The sequence below is a fragment of the Oncorhynchus masou genome, chromosome 29 (genome assembly GCF_036934945.1).
Source record: "Oncorhynchus masou masou isolate Uvic2021 chromosome 29, UVic_Omas_1.1, whole genome shotgun sequence".
NCBI classification, from domain to species: Eukaryota; Metazoa; Chordata; class Actinopteri; order Salmoniformes; family Salmonidae; genus Oncorhynchus; species Oncorhynchus masou.
This window is the reverse complement of record NC_088240.1, coordinates 12,703,389-12,718,128: the sequence shown is the minus strand read 5'-3', so window position 1 is coordinate 12,718,128 and position 14,740 is coordinate 12,703,389. Positions and strand designations below refer to the sequence as shown.

Genomic DNA, 14,740 nt, shown 5'->3' with positions numbered 1-14,740 from the left:
GGTGTGTGTTTGTATTGTTGAGTTATACCAGTGGTGTGTGTTTGTATTGTTGTGTTATAACAGTGGTGGGTGTTTGTATTGTTGCGTTATAACAGTGGTGTTTGTTTGTATTGTTGCGTTATAACAGTGGTGTGTGTTTGTATTGTTGTGTTATAACAGTGGTGGGTGTTTGTATTGTTGTGTTATAACAGTGGTGGGTGTTTGTATTGTTGTGTTATAACAGTGGTGGGTGTTTGTATTGTTGTGTTATAACAGTGGTGGGTGTTTGTATTGTTGTGTTATAACAGTGGTGGGTGTTTGTATTGTTGTGTTATAACAGTGGTGGGTGTTTGTATTGTTGTGTTATAACAGTGGTGGGTGTTTGTATTGTTGTGTTATAACAGTGGTGTGTGTTTGTATTGTTGTGTTATAACAGTGGTGGGTGTTTGTATTGTTCATGCTTAGATCACGCTTCATTCACCATAGAGAAGAATAATACATGTTTACAACTGCTAATTGATCACATGGTGCCAGAATGAATGCAATTCTTATAGAACGTTATGAGGGTTTGTAGAATCCCTGAAGGGCTGTGATCTCCACAACAGAACATCTGCATTAGTGTTTCAGAACATATTTTCTAGCTCATTATAGTGGCATGCAGGCTGGCACCTCTTTCTCTTTGTAGCTGGCTATTTATGGGGGTGAACTGGCTGGGCCACGCTCCCCCTGGGGGGGTGTTGTAAAGCCCACAGGTGTGCAGTGCTACCTCTCCCCTGAACCCCCACACCACCTACAAACACACCAAGAACTGCACACACACCCCACAACCCCCCGGTAGAACTACAGAAGGACACTCTTGTGACATCTGCTGATGTCCTCCGAAGGACAGATGTATGATACTAGGATATTCAGCGCAGCATAGAACATGCAGTGCAGTACAGCACACTACCTTATCATGACTTTCCCCTCCCCACCACAGTAGAAAAGGAAATAATCGGCTATGTTGTCTGAAGATTTGAGCAAGTACATAGGCAGAGATATCTGTCCTTAATTGGAGGGTTATGGTTTAAGAGCAGCGGTTATATGAGCCCAGCCTTCAAAGGAGGAGGGTTGCAGTCATCAAGACCAGCTGGGGCCCTCACTCTGTCTGTCTCTGTCTGTGTGTGTGTGAGAGGGGAGGAGGATGAGGACATGAGGGCCAATGAGGAACACGTGGGAGAGGTAATTAGACAGTAATACTTGGTTATAAACACCCTGAGAAGTCATATAGGAGTTTTAGTGGGACGTTTGTTTAGCTGTTGTGTCTCTCTATTAGGTGACAGGAGCTGTAAGTCATCTGTTTTTCAGTGTGGTATACTGTCTATGTAAAGACCAGTTTGGGCAATGCAACTAGAGCAGGAAAAACTCATTTATCTAGATGCACCTAGTTGGCAGAGAGAGGTCAAGCTGTCAGAAGAGATATACATCCGAGTTCAGCGGTCATGTTCTGTGGTTTAGTGAAACCACACACCCTCGTATAGTCCACCAACCCTAACATGTGAAAGCCTGTGATGTAATCAGCTCAAATCCTGTTAACTTCTCGCTGGAACATAATGTTTTAGCACCTGTGTGTGCACGCACTTCACCTCCGGGGCTATCAGAGGTTATCCGAGCCTGTCTAAGCCCCTTATGTAATTGACTGTCTCTTGTCCTGTGATTAGTGGTAATTTATTGCAGGCCGTAGTCAATCAAAATAGATGGCTGAGTTTCCCAGCCTTCCAGGCTAAGACAACTTCTTAGACGTCTTGTCCTGCGGTGTTGCAGGATTTGAAAACATTTTCTATTCAAAACATATATAATCATTTCAAACCTCACTGCAAGGCAGTGCCTCAGACCGCTGCGCCACTCGGGAGGCATAACATTATTTTCCTACTGCACAAACATGGGTTTTTTTCTCTGTCATCGCCTCCAGACAGTCCACTCCCCTGGGTGAGGTCACCTGAGATATTCTGGTCCCCCAGAGCGTTTACAGAAGGTCATCCTTCCTATGGACATTACTCCCAAATGGCCCTCCAGAGGATGATGAGAACGGCGTATAGCGGCCAGGGGGAAGTGTCCTTTAAGTGTCCCTGTGAGTTGACTCTTCAAATGCCTGTGCTGCTGCCAGCCCCTGTATTTATGGGCCAGAATGGGAGATGTAGTGCTGCTGTAGAGCTGGGATCCTTTCACAGGACCTTGTTCCTGGCCAGGCTACGTTTCAGAGCACTCAGCGGTCTGTCTCCGCAGCCCAAAGGCTGTCATTAAAAGACGTGTGATTTATCAGAGAGAGGATGCGCTGTGAAGGTCGCAATTACACAAGAGACCATGCACTGCCTGGACTCTTGTCTTGTCTGTCCTCTGTTCTCTTCCCTTCCAGGGTTTTCTTTGGATCAAAAAGGGGCTTAGGTGGTGGGTGCGGCAGGGGGCGTGGCAATGGGCACGGTCAGAACGACTGAATTTTAGAGGCCCCCCCAACTTGACCTTGTGGAGAATTGTTTGCCTTTTTAAAGCACATTTTCTGAAATTCTACACATTTTGCCTTGGAGCTGACAGAAAATGTTATGGTTTTAAAAAACCTTTCCTGCGATTTGACATGGAGCTGAGAAAACATTGTGCAGTGTTGAAGCTAAATTCCTGCAATTTGGTGCATTTTGACAAGGCAAATGCTGTTTGTTTTTGGTTGTGTTTCAGATATTTTTTTCCCCAATAGAAATGAATGGTAAATAATGTATTGTGTCATTTTGGAGTCACTTTTGTTGTAAATAAGAATAGAATGTTTATAAACTCTTCTACATTAATGAGGATACTACCATGATTAGGGATTAGGGATACGTGTCACACCCTGACCTTAGTATTCTTTGTTTTCCTTGTTATTTTGGTTCGGTCGGGGTGTGACATGGGTGATGTATGTGTTTTTGTCTTGTCTTGGGGTTTTTGTATGTTTATGGGGCTGTCTCCGTTCTAGGTATTTTGTATGTCTATGGTTGCCTAGATTGGTTCTCAATTAGAGGCAGCTGTCTATCGTTGTCTCTGATTGGGAACCCATATTTAGGCAGCCATATTCTGTGTGTACTTTGTGGGTGGTTGTTTCCTGTCTCTGTGTTCTCTGCACCAGATAGCACTTTCGGTTTTGCCACGTTTGTTATTTTGTGCAGTGTTCACGTTTTGGTCTTTCATTAAAATATGTTGAACACAAACTACGCTGCATTTTGGTCCGATCCCTGCTACACCTCTTCAGACGAGGAGGAGGAAATCAGCCGTGACAAAATGTGAACTATTTTGCAACCTGTATGGCACAGCCGTCCATTTTTTGGACCTCAAGTGAAACTGGTATACTTTTTTATTCATGACAAATTTCTTTGACCAGTTTTGGTCTTTAATACAGCACCGACAAACAAGTTCCTTCCCCGTTCACTTTCCTCATCCATTTTTGCAGAAATGATGTAATTAGTTGGTTGTAATTTTGGATAGAGGAGACATTTCCATTTATTTTTGTTAGGTGCATGTGTGACAACTCCACCAGTCCTATTTGTGATATCATTTTTAAGATTGCAGTTTACATTTTTCACAAAAATATATTTTATTTAATAAATTAGTATGAGTTTTACTATAATATTTGTTTTATTTTCTGGTGGATGAAACTGAAATAGTAACCAACTTTCTAAAGGCATGTTTTAAAAATAGCGATATTTTGGAGATTATTTCATTTTCAAATAATGGAAAGTGAGAGGTTGTAATCTGAATAAAGAGAAAAAGATCATTCTTGAACATGGCGTTGGCCATTACTAATCTGCTAGAGAACCAGTTTGGATTTAGGTATAGCTTTTGTATGACTGAAGCCTTTAGTGAGAGGTCTAATGCTTTAATATTTAATCATTTCTGCCCTCAGAATTCATATTCATTATATAAATAGAGCCGTTTAATTTTGTCTTGCTTGCCATTCCAAATAACATTTGATCTTTTTTGTTCGTATAATTTAAAAAACAAGTTGTTAGGTGTAGGTAGGGCCATAAGGAAATAGCTAAACTGGGAAATAACTAAAGACAAATCTGGGATTTTTCCACAAATAGACAGGTATTTTCCTTTCCATCTAGCAAGATCTTATCTATTTCTGATAACTTTCTATTTAAATATGTCTTTCGTTCGGGATATGATTACCGTCAGACCATTAAACTGCACGGTAATGGAAAATATATATATTTTTTGTGATCCAGAGAGGTTTGAAAAATGATCTAGATCTTCTGAGGCTGTGGAGGGATCCACAGCCTCACATTGTGGGTTTAGAAGAACATGAATCAGGTGCTGTGTGTATTAGCACTCATAGGGTGTAATGTCTGTGCTTGTCCATTTAAGATTTTAAAAAATGTATCTTGAACAACGCTTGTTAATCAATCAATGAGTCAAAGCAGTGCTACCGTCTGGCTGCGACAAAAAAAACCTGGCAAACTGGACATCTGTAGACTAACAAATGTGTTTTCGTGTATGTTAAACAAGAGATCATGCACACCGCATGATTAACTCATTGGTCATGTATTTTGGAGGGATCACTGTCTCCCCTTCCCTCTCAATTTCTCTCCCCCTCTATTTTCATGTCTCTCCTCTCTCTCCCTGTCACTCTCTTTTCCTCTCTCCCTCCTTATTTCTCTCTCTCTCCATTTTAAATTAAATGTCCTCCACTCTCATACTTACAGGAAGTCTTTACCCTTCCCATGGTGCACTGGTGGGTGGTGGAGGACTAAATTGGTGCTGTGTGGGTGTCCGTCCAGGTGGCTGCTAAATATAAGCATAGTTACAAAGGTAGAGGCACACAGTTTGGTGCTGTTGGGGATTGTTTGTTATAAGCCTTATGATCTAACAACCAGGTGGAGCACTGACACTGTGTGGGCGGGGGGCTGGCTGGCTTTCGGCCTGACACAGGCCCTCCCCGTTCTGAGCCACAGGTCAGGTGTGAATCCTGTGGAACAGATGGAAGGTGATACAATCACAGATGTGTGAATGGGGGGTGTGTGTTGTTGGAGAGGGTTCTGGTCCCCTACGGTACATCTTATCTAGGGTGTAACTCATTCAATAACAAATATGTCAAAATAATACCAATTACAGTACTAGCACAACGGTACCTGTTTGAGAGCATTTTAGCACTACAAATGCAGACACTGCCATTATAAAGATGATCATCATTAATATTACACTTTCCAGGTGTTCAAAGTTCTTTCCATGGTACAGTATGGGAACAACTCACCTCGTTTTCTTTTCACTAACAATGTGATGGTTTAGTAAGAGATTGCTACAGGGGGAGGATATTTAGAGAGACCATAATCCAGTAATAACCATAATAACAGTCATAACATACTAACAGTACTAACATAACCATTATAACTAACATAATAACAATAATAACAGTACTAACATAACCATTATAACTAACATAATAACAATAATAACAGTACTAACATAACCATTATAACTATCATAATAACAATAATAACAGTAGTAACATAATAGCCATAATAACAGTACTAACATAACCATTATAACTATCATAATAACAATAATAACAGTAGTAACATAACCATTATAACTAACATAATAACAATAATAACAGTACTAACATAACCATTATAACTAACATAATAACAATAATAACAGTACTAACATAACCATTATAACTATCATAATAACAATAATAACAGTAGTAACATAATAGCCATAATAACAGTACTAACATAACCATTATAACTATCATAATAACAATAATAACAGTAGTAACATAACCATTATAACTAACATAATAACAATAATAACAGTACTAACATAACCATTATAACTAACATAATAACAATAATAACAGTAGTAACATAATAGCCATAATAACAGTACTAACATAACCATTATAACTAACATAATAACAATAATAACATAATAGCCATAATAACAGTAATATCCTAACAGGAATAACAGTAATATAAGTCAGTTATAACATAAGTTATTACATCTCAGTAATAACAACCATGACATTAATATCATAACAGTAATAACAGTAATATAACCAGAGTCAGTTATAACATAAGTTATTACATCTCAGTAATTATGATTTTTCAACGTCATAACCAGATACCGATTATGATTTTTATTGGTGGACCAAAAAAGGCCAATACTGATTAATCGGACTATATACATACACATATATATACACACACACTGTATGACAATTACAACAATACTGAATGAACACTTATATTAACTTTTAATATAATACATCAATAAAATCAATTTAGCCTCAAATAATGAAACATGTTCAATTTGGTTTAAATAATGCAAAAAAAAGTGTTGGAGAAGAAAGTAAAAGTGCAATATGTGCCGTGTAAAAAAGTGAATGTTTAAGTTCCTTGCTCAGAACATGAGAACATGTGAAATCTGGTGGTTCCATTTAACATGAGTCTTCAATATTCCCAGGTAAGAAGTTTTAGGTTGTAGTTATTATAGGAATTATAGGACTATTTCTCTCTATACCATTTGTATTTCATATACCTTTGACTATTGGATGTTCTTATAACCACTTTAGTATTGCCAGCCTAATCTCGGGAGTTGATAGGCTTGAAGTCATAAACATAGCTGTGCCTCAAGCATTGCTAAGAGCTGCTGGCAAACGCATTAAAGTACTGTTTGAATGAATGCTTACGAGCCGCTGCTGCCTACCACCGCTCAGTCAGACTGCTCTATCAAATATCAAATCATATACTTAATTATAATAAAAACACACAGAAATATGATCCTTTGGTGATTAATATGGTCAAATCCGGAAACTATCATTTCGACAACAAAACGTTGATTCTTTCAGTAAAATACGGAACCGTTCCATTTCGCAACTAGCCAGGCGGACCAAACTGTTGCATATACCCTGACTCTGATTGCCCTGAACGCAAGAGAAGTGACAATTTCCTTTGTAATATTGCCTGCTAAAATGAATTGCATTTAACTACATATGCAGGTTCAAAATATATACTTGTGTAGTGATTTAAGAAAGGCATTGTTGTTTACAGTTAGTTACATTTGCACAACAATTGCCCTTTTGGCAAAGTTGAGGCTGTGATTCGATGATAAATTAACAGGCACTGCATTGATTATACACACAATGCGGAACAAGCAGGTTAACGTAGTAATATCATCAACCATGTGTAGTTAACTAATGATTATGTGGAGACTGTTTTTATAAGAAAAGTTTAATGCAAGCTAGCAACTTACCTTGGCTCCTTGCAGGTCCCTTTGATGCTGAACTCGCGTAACAGGTGGTCAGCCTGCCATGCAGTCTCCCTCAGCCATAAGGCCGATTACCGATTGTTAAGACAACTTGAAATCACCCCGAGGCCAATTTAATCAGTCGACCTCTAGTTAAAACTCAACAATGCAAACACACCACTGTTACAATTCACCAATACAAACACCCACCACTGCTATAACTCACCAATACAAAACACCCACCACTGTTACAATTCACCAATACAAACACCCACCACTGCTATAACTCACTAATACAAAACACCCACCACTGCTATAACTCACTAATACAAAACACCCACCACTGCTATAACTCACCAATACAAACACCCACCACTGCTATAACTCACCAATACAAACACCCACCACTGCTCTAACTCACCAATACAAACACCCACCACTGTTACAATTCACCCACCACTGCTATAACTCACCAATACAAAACTCCCACCACTGCTATAACTCACCAATACAAACACCCACCACTGCTATAACTCACCAATACAAACACCCACCACTGCTATAACTCACCAATACAAACACCCACCACTGTTACAATTCACCAATACAAACACCCACCACTGCTATAACTCACCAATACAAAACTCCCACCACTGCTATAACTCACCAATACAAAACTCCCACCACTGCTATAACTCACCAATACAAAACACCCACCACTGCTATAACTCACCAATACAAACACCCACCACTGCTATAACTCACCAATACAAACACCCACCACTGCTATAACTCACCAATACAAACACCCACCACTGCTATAACTCACCAATACAAAACTCCCACCACTGCTATAACTCACCAATACAAAACTCCCACCACTGCTATAACTCACCAATACAAACACCCACCACTGCTATAACTCAACAATACAAACACCCACCACTGCTATAACTCAACAATACAAAACACCCACCACTGCTATAACTCACCAATACAAAACACCCACCACTGCTATAACTCAACAATACAAACACCCACCACTGCTATAACTCAACAATACAAAACACCCACCACTGCTATAACTCAACAATACAAACACCCACCACTGCTATAACTCAACAATACAAACACCCACCACTGTTATAACTAGAGGTCGACCGATTAATCGGAATGGCCGATTAATTAGGGACGAATTTAAGTTTTCATAACAACCGGAAATCTGTAATTAAGAACACATTCTTATTTTCAATGACGGCCTAGGAACGGTGGGTTAACTGCCTCGTTCAGGGGCAGAACGACAGATTTTCACCTTGTCAGCTCGGGGGACCCAAACTTGCAACCTTACAGGTAACTAGTCCAATGCAATAACGACCTGCCTCTCTCTCGTTGCACTCCACAAGGAGACTGCCTGTTACGCGAATGCAGTAAGCCAAGGTAAGTTGCTAGCTAGCATTAAACTTATCTTATAAAAAACAATAAATCATAATCACTAGTTAACTACACATGGTTGATGATATTACTAGATATTATCTAGTGTGTCCTGTGTTGCATATAATCTGACTGAGCATACAAGCATCTAAGTATCTGACTGAGCGGTGGTAGGCAGAAGTAGGAGCGTAAACATTAATTCAAACAGCACTTTCATGCGTTTTGCCAGCAGCTCTTTGTTGTGCGTCAAGCATTGCGCTGTTTATGACTTCAAGCCTATCAACTCCCGAGATGAGGCTGCTGTAACCGAAGTGAAATGGCTAGCTAGTTAGCGCGCGCTAATAGCGTTTCAAACGTCACTCGCTCTGAGGCTTCTAGTAGTTGTTCCCCTTGCTCTGCATGGGTAACGCTGCTTCGAGGGTGGCTGTTGTCATTGTGTTGCTGGTTCGAGCCCAGGGAGGAGCGAGGAGAGGGATGGAAGCTATACTGTTACACTGGCAATACTAAAGTTCCTATAAGAACATTGAATAGTCAAAGGTTAATGAAATACAAATGGTATAGGGGGAAATAGTCCTATAATTCCTATAATAACTACAACCTAAAACTTCTTACCTGGGAATATTGAAGACTCATGTTAAAAGGAAACACCAGCTTTTATATGTTCTCATGTTCTGAGCAAGGAACTTAAACGTTAGCTTTCTTACATAGCACATATTGCACTTTCTTCTCCAACACTTTGTTTTTGCATTATTTAAACCAAATTGAACATGTTTCATAATTTATTTGAGGCTAAATTGATTTGATTGATGTATTATATTAAGTTAAAGTAAGTGTTCATTCAGTATTGTTGTAATTGTCATTATTACAAATAAAAAATATATTTTTAAATCGTCCGATTAATTGGTGTTTTTTGGTCAAATAATAGGTCAACCTCTAGTTCTAACTCAACAATACAAACACAAACCACTGTTATAAGTCACCAATATAAACACCCACCACTTATAACTCAATATAAACACCCACCACTGTTATAAGTCACCAATACAAACACCCACCACTTATAACTCAATACAAAACACAAACCACTGTTATAAGTCACCTATACAAACCACTGTTATAAGTCACCAATACAAACACCCACCACTGCTATAACTCACCAATACAAACACCCACCACTTATAACTCAATACAAACACACACCACTGTTATAAGTCACCAATACAAACACCCACCACTTATAACTCAATACAAACACACACCACTGTTATAAGTCACCAATACAAACACCCACCACTTATAACTCAATACAAACACCTACCACTGTTATAAGTCAACAATACAAACACACACCACTGTTAAAACTCAACAATACAAACACCCATTACTGCTATAACTCAACCTATAAATACCAACCCGTGTTATAATTTAACACAGACACACACCCCTGTTGTCATTCATCAACAATACAAAGACACACCCATTAAACTGTCCTGCTGCACACATATAACTAGGGCTGAGAATTGCCAGGGACCTTCACGATACGATATTACCATGATACTTAGTTGTCGATAACATTTGTACTGAAATTCTATATGTTTCACGATTCTACAAATATGTATTGTGATCCGATACTAAGATTTTAATGCGATTCAATGTTCCAAACATATTGCTCACTGTTATGTCTGCAGCAGAGGGACAAGAGAGAGCCATGGAAAACAAGTATTGATATAGTATCGTCTAAAATAACATTTTGACACAGAACTATTGATGATTGTTTTGCCCCATCACTACAAAGAACACACTACCAAGGTAGCAGAGTTCCCACAGCAACCCCAATCAGTAAAAGTCCTCTGGGTTTCACCTTCCCCATGCTGCAGAAGGACACCATTTCAAAAGAGTGAAACTGTGACTCACTCTTTGTTATGGTATCGGGATTTTACTCGTTGTTTTTTTGCATTCATCACACATCACCTTAGAAATGCTGTTGGTTCAAGGACTGTAGGTTGATCCAAAAATAGATTGGTGTATGCTGCTGAATATATTACACAGAAATCATGTTTCTTTCATTCCTCACCTCTTTTTCCATCAGATGAGTCTTGGTTTTGATTTGTTAGGTGATGGAATAAAAATGGCTCGCTGTTCTAAAACAAACGTAGCCCTGTCTGTAGATCCCAGACAAAGAAAGAAGGAATCCAACCACTTCAAAGCCTCTACCACATACACTCCCAAACCAAAACTGTTAGCTAGCTTATGGGGATAATTCCTACAACTCTTCGTCCTTGGCACTTGTGTCTTTTCATTTCTCATCATTTCTCTCAAAATGGCGTAACTACCGGCACTTCGTTCAATTTGTCTAATACAATGGACCATAACACTGTTGGGTTTATTCAAACAGCTGTTAAAGCCAATAATGATACGTTTTAAATGGTCCGGACAGCGAGCTGCCAACGACCGCCTGCCAAACTACCATTGAATGTCCACAGGACTGGCATGGCCACTGTGTTGAACGGAACTGCATGAAGGAGATCAAATCCAATTTGATTTGAACCAGTCACCGTAGCCAACTTGAAGTTAGCCCTCAAGTAAACTCAATTAAAACTCAAGTAAAAGTCACCCGGTGAAATACTAGAGGAAAAGTATTTGCTTTTAAATATACTTAAGTATAAAAAGTACATGTAATTTCTAAAATACATATAAGTATCAAAAGTAAAAAGTATAAATAATTTCAAATTCCTTATATTAAAAAAACAGACGGCAATGGGTTTTTTTCTTCTTTTTTTTTACAGATAGCCAGGGGCACACTCCAACACTCAGAAATTATTTACAGATAGCCAGGGGCACACTCCAACACTCAGAAATTATTTACAGATAGCCAGGGGCACACTCCAACACTCAGAAATTATTTACAGATAGCCAAACTCCAACACTCAGAAATTATTTACAGATAGCCAGGGGCACACTCCAACACTCAGAAATTATTTACAGATAGCCAGGGGCACACTCCAACACTCAGAAATTATTTACAGATAGCCAGGGGCACACTCCAACACTCAGAAATTATTTACAGATAGCCAGGGGCACACTCCAACACTCAGAAATTATTTACAGATAGCCAGGGGCACACTCCAACACTCAGAAATTATTTACAGATAGCCAGGGGCACACTCCAACACTCAGAAATTATTTACAGATAGCCAGGGGCACACTCCAACACTCAGAAATTATTTACAGATAGCCAGGGGCACACTCCAACACTCAGAAATTATTTACAGATAAGGGGCACACTCCAACACTCAGAAATTATTTACAGATAGCCAGGGGCACACTCCAACACTCAGAAATTATTTACAGATAGCCAGGGGCACACTCCAACACTCAGAAATTATTTACAGATAGCCAGGGGCACACTCCAACACTCAAATTATTTACAGATAGCCAGGGGCACACTCCAACACTCAGAAATTATTTACAGATAGCCAGGGGCACACTCCAACACTCAGAAATTATTTACAAACCATGCATTTAGTTGCAACAGCGCCTCTTCAACCTTAGGAGGCTGAAGAAATTTGGCTTGTCACCCAAAACCCTGACAAACTTTTACAGATGCACAAGCGAGCGCATCCTGTCGGGCTGTATCACAGCCTGGTATGGCAAATGTCCCGCCCTCAACCGCAAGGCTCGCCAGAGGGTGGTGCGGTCTGCACAACGCATCACCGGGGGCAAACTACCTGCCCTCCATGACACCTACAACACCCAATGTCACAGGAAGGCCAAAAAGATCATCAAGGACAACAACCACCCGAGCCACTGCCTGTTCATACCGCTATCATCCAGAAGGCGAGGTCAGTACAGGTGCATCAAAGCTGGGACCAAGAGACTGAAAAACAGCTTCTATCTCAAGGCCATCAGACTGTTAAACAGCAATCACTAACATAGAGAGGCTGCTGCCTACATTGATACCCAATCACTGGCAACTTTAATAAATTGATCACTAGTCACTTCATACAATGCACTCTAAATAATGCCACTTTAATAATGTTTACATATCTTGCATTACTCATATCATGTATATACTGTATTTTATACCATCTATTGCACCTTGCCTATGCTGCTCGGCCATCGCTCATCCATATACTTACATGTACATATTCTCATTCACCCATTTAGATTTGTGTGTATTAGGTCATTGTTGGGGAATTGTTAGATTAATTGTTAGATATTACTGCACTGTCAGAACTAGAAGCACAAGCATTTCGCTACACTTGCACTAACATCTACTAACCATCTGTGGCAAATACAATTTGATTTGATTTTAGTAACGTTAGTTGGATGGAGGACAGGACACCTCCAATCTCACATTATAGAAAGGCATGGTCCTCCTCAATCAAACGTACTTCTTATGCCAGACAGGGTTTCACCACACACACGCGTGGAACTTATGACCTTATATTGCTAATTTAACATGCAGTCTAAATAGATGAAATTGTCTAATTTCATGAGCTAACAGTACTGTGTTAAACTCAAATACAGGAAGGCGTAATACAATTGGACAGCTATGAACAGGCAAATATTTACATAAAGATTCCATAAAAAGTAGGAAAGTAGGCTGTTAAATGAGTGATTTGACAACAATGTTGCCGCACGAGGTATTGCATGCTTTAATTAGGATCCAAAATCTATCAAGTAGTAGGCTCATGAATGATGTTGATAGCCTAGGATTTTAAAAAAAAACTATTTTATCGGTGCAGTTGGCTATGGTTTTTTCATCATTCTGACCCTGCAAAGATAAACCCGTTAAACCTAAACCGTTCAGGCTATTTATTTGCTACTGAATATTCTTGCTTAATTATGTTTCATGTATATGTCCATTCTAGAAACCAAATCGACCGCTGGCTGAATCTCTTCTAGCCACATATTTTGCCAATTGACTGCTCGTCATTACAATGTAGTCTACCGCGGGGCTGTTAGCACAACGCGCTCTGAAGCGTGAGGAGCAATTGCCTGCAAATCCTGCGGGGAGCCATTAAAGCCTTACCTAGGAAATATGTTTGTCTTCATTGTTTTAGAAGGCAGGCTCGTGTCCGTTTTTTCCTCCGTTAACCGAGCTGTGCGGGCAGTGGTCCGGTTTCACAGCGCTGCTTGAAATCAGATTCATGAAAGCTGCACATTCGGTGTCGTCTCACATTGTCGCAAGCCTTTTTCGTGCACCCTCAGCATGAGAGTGGTGGGCGGAGCCTCGATGTCTCTTTTGCTTTGAGGTTGTAACCTAGCGTGAAATATATCGCCTTTGAGTGTTTGGGATCAACCACGAGTTTATTTGAAGCCTTCCTAAACATGAATAATACCTTGCGCCCAGTTCGTCGCGCATGGACTCTACAAGGTGTCCAAAGCGTTCCACAGGGATGCTGGCCCATGTTGACTCCAATGCTTCCCACAGTTGTGTCAAATTGGCTGGATGTCCTTTGGGTGGTGGACCATTCTTGATACACACGGGAAACTGTTGAGGGTGAAAAACAGCAGCGTTTAAATTCTTGATACAAACTCGTGCCGCTTGCCACTACTACCATACCACTTCAAAGGCGCTTAAATATTTTGTCTTGTCCATTCACCATCAGAATGGCACACAAACACAATACATCTCAATTGTCTCAAGGCTTAAAAAAACCTGTCTTCTCACCTTCCTCTACACTGATTGAAGTGGATTTAACAAGTGACATCAATAAGGGATCATAACTTTAACCTAGATTCACCTGGTCAGTCTAAGTCAGTGGTTCCCAACATTTCAGTTACTGTACTACCAACTGAATGTTGCTCTGCCTGTAGTACCCCCTCAGTGTATTTTACCAGTTGGCCTACGGTCTCATGACTCTTCCCAAGTACCCCCAGTGGGTAGGCCAAGAACGCCCCAGGGGTCCTAGTAACCCTGTGGTTAAGAAACACTGGTCTAGGTCATGGAAAGAGCCGGTGTTCTTAATGTTTTGTACATTCAGTGTATAATAATACGCTTTGATGTAGAAAATGGAAACTTAAATATTTCACCTCATAGGCCTGCTTGTGTGGTGACAACTCATAGCCT

At 39.9% G+C, this 14,740-nt stretch overlaps 1 protein-coding gene across 1 annotated transcript in view; it reads right to left on the bottom strand.

The window, feature by feature from the left end:
- Positions 1-13,868, bottom strand: part of LOC135519014 (beta-galactoside alpha-2,6-sialyltransferase 2-like) — a 79,478-nt gene extending 65,610 nt beyond the window's left edge. The window contains 1 exon segment of the mRNA XM_064944048.1: positions 13,700-13,868. The gene's annotated coding sequence lies outside the window, so the exon portion shown is untranslated.
- Between the last annotated feature and the right edge of the window lie 872 nt (positions 13,869-14,740).